The sequence below is a fragment of the Nicrophorus vespilloides genome, unplaced genomic scaffold (genome assembly GCF_001412225.1).
Source record: "Nicrophorus vespilloides isolate i.1.1-1 unplaced genomic scaffold, Nicve_v1.0, whole genome shotgun sequence".
NCBI classification, from domain to species: Eukaryota; Metazoa; Arthropoda; class Insecta; order Coleoptera; family Silphidae; genus Nicrophorus; species Nicrophorus vespilloides.
In genome coordinates, this window is record NW_017100060.1 from 67,555 (window position 1) to 71,112 (window position 3,558).

A 3,558-nucleotide genomic window follows, 5' to 3' on the forward strand; every position below is an offset into this window, starting at 1 on the left:
ACGATTTGAACTGTAAATAATAATAGATTTCTTAATAATATATTTGATTACTCAGTGTAATTTGACGAACGACGTTATAACGAGATATATTTTTCAAAGAACACTTTGATTATTTGTGAGAAAACTTAAAAAAGATTTGAACAGAAAATAATAATAATAGATTTGTTAATAATATATTTGATAACTCAATGTAATATGACGAACGACGTTATAACGAGACACGTTTTGTAAAGAACTTGAATTATATGAGAGACAACTTAAAACGATTTGAACTGTAAATAATAATAGATTTATTACTAGTATATTGGATTACTCAGTGTAATTTGACGAACGACGTTATAACGAGGTATATTTTTCAAAGAACACTTTGATTATTTGTGAGAAAACTTTAAAAGTTTTGAACAGAAAATAATAATAATAGAATTCTTAATAATATATTTGATAACTCAATATAATTTGACGAACGACGTTATAACGAGACACATTTTGCTAATTGTTACGAATTTATGTATAAAATCAAACGAAGCAAATTGTTAATTTTACAATAAATAAACGCACAGAACTGAAATTGTTCTATGAAACGTTAAAAATTGATTCGGAAAATCCAAGAAAACTGATTTTTTTTTTCACAGACCTGAAGAGTTTCTAAGCGTTTTGCCATTTCAAGGATATACACAAACGTAAAATAAATGTTTACGACTTCCAGAAAAGGTACAACCTACCTGTCTTCAAGTCTCCTCAGGTGGCTCCAGAAATGTACCTGTTGAAGGCATATTATATATAATTCTTTTTTTTTTTTCATCCTTCTGCGGAAAAAAAATCTCTCCATTTTTCCCTCGTGGGAAACACAGGTAGATAAAAATATTTGTAACGGGTAAATAACGTCGGGGTCCGGAGATAATGGACGGAAATTAGTGACCCGGCCATTATTAGATGGAAAATTGTGGGGATGAAAGAGATAGATTAGATTAGAAAGTACAGTCGTTTCAAAAATAAACCAGAAATATTTATACGAAAAACGAAGTTTGCAAATTTTTGTATTTGTATATTTGATTAAACGAATATTTTAAGAGTGTTTGAACGTTTTCATAGTTTTTATCTTAAACATTTTGTTCTTAAAGTGTATCTAAGATTAGAAGAAACAAGATTAGATTACGACTTAAAGAATTGTGCAAGAACCGAAAGTTTGATTACTTATTAATACAAGAAATCTGTAGAATTCTTAAGGAAAGTTAAGTTTTCAATAAGTACCAACAAAAAGATATAAATTAGGAAATTTTAATTATGAAACTATTTGACTCATTTTGTTCTTAAAGTTTATCTAAGATTAGGAGAAACAAGATTAGATTACGACTTAAAGAATAGTACAAGAACCGAAAGTTTGATTACTTATTAATACAAGAAATCTGTAGAATTCTTAAGGAAAGTACCAACAAAAAGATATAAATTAGGAAATTTTAATTATGAAACTATTTGACTCGATTTGCTTGTTATTATTTCCTATCGATTCGAACGAAAAACAAAGCGAAAAAATGGAAATTCTCGACCTCCTTAGGAAACGCTCTGACCCTTCTCTCTCTCTCTTCCAACGCCGCAGCAGCAGCAGCTCAGAGATCCGAGAAGCATTCCGTACTTTCACAAATTTATTACGTAACGCGGCGCAAAACTAACTCGGCTGCCGCCGCCGCCGCTACGTTTATCAACTTCATGCTCTTTGAAATAATTGGTGCACACTCTGCAAAGAAACAACTCGAACTCTATTTTAGAAAGAGATAGAAACATCAAAGATTTGAACACATAGTTTGCATAACTTCTTTGGAACTGTTACCTTAAATTGTTAGTTGAGTTGTAAATTTGTATTTCTATTCATCAAATTATATTGTGTTAAAGTTTTCAAACTTATTTTTTTGAATATTTTCATTGTAAAATTCATAGCGATTCGAATATTGAAATTACGTGCAGGATGGTTATAGCAAATGGCTGCGAAGGTCTCATCAATTAAGTACTTAATCCGCTTTCAATTGATTGAAAACGTATTTGAATTGAAACTTCCTTTATAAAAAATCTATTTTTTTTGTATATTTCATTGTCCTGTTTGATATAAGTTCCTTTTTTTGCTGTCTAAATAAGCAACAATTCGCACCCCTAGTCTAGTTTAGTTTCAGACAAAAGTAATTTCTTCATAATCAATTTATTCGATAAATCAATGAATTTTTTTTTAAATTGAAAAAGCTGCTGCGGTTTCTGTCATTGGATCGTTTCTGAACGAAATAAACATTTGGAATTCCTTTCGCGCGATTTTCCCACAACGAAGGCGAAACCGAGCAAGAAAGTAACGAGAAAAACGCGCGCGGAATGCAATGAAATCGAAGTGCAAGTCGCAGACGCACGCATGCAAATGACCAAGGAAAACGGGAAAAAGGAGAGGTGAACCGGGTTCTTTGTTTTGTTTGGTTTGTATTGATTTATTTTGATAAAGGGAAAAACAAAACATTTCTTCAATATCAGCTCATTATTAGCCAGTTGAGTTAAAGCCTTCTAATTTATTGATCATAAATGTAATGTTAAAGATGATTTTATTGATTGCAGCATCAATTTGCAAATATTTGATTCTTAATTTCGTCATCAAGATTTTAAATTTAGAGGAAAATTGTTGTTTTTATGTAATAATCATTCAACTTTCCATACAATTCTATTAAATTTTAAAGTGTTCTCAAGTATAATTAAGTAGATTTTAAAAGCAAGTTAAATTTAAGTTGATTAAATCTGTTTTTTATGAAGTTTATTGGTATTTTGTTAATAATGGAATAGATGCAGATGATTGAACTTTATTTAGGTTACTAAACGTCCTAAGTTTCGTGTGTAAACCCATTTGTATTCTAGTTTTTTTTTTGTTTTCGCTTAGATTTAGTAAGACAATTAACATGCGAACACGAGTTATAATCAACTTGCATACGATTTCCTCTGTCGTAAGTGTGTCGAGGTAAATAGCAAAAGTTTCGATCTTGAATAAATTTGGAGTGTTCCATATTTATAAATATCTACACAGGATCAATATCTTCACTAAAAATACTTCTTAATCGATTTACTAATTCATAGAAAGAAAAAAATTACATTGAGTGTAAAAATGCATGAAAATTTTTGTATAAAGGTACTTTTTTTATGTTGTACTTCTAAAGTTGATGATTGATTAAAGAATATAAGTTAATTAATGCAGATTTTAAGTAGTAAGCTTAATTATAGAAGTTAGTATAAATTCAATCAATTTTGTATATGTCAGATAAAATAATTCACAATTTTTTGTTAATCTAAATTGATTTAGTATAAATTTGCTGGATTTCAATCAATTGTTTAACAAACACAAATCAATTTTTGATTCATCAGATATTATATAAGAAATGTGATGTTTTGATAGCTGTCATTGTCATTTTGAAACTTAAATACATCCAATATTGGGTCGCAGCGACACTTAGATTGAGAAACTTCAGAGACTAAATAAAGTATAAAATTGTCCTAGATAAGATGATTATATAAAATATGTTTAACAAACATAAATTA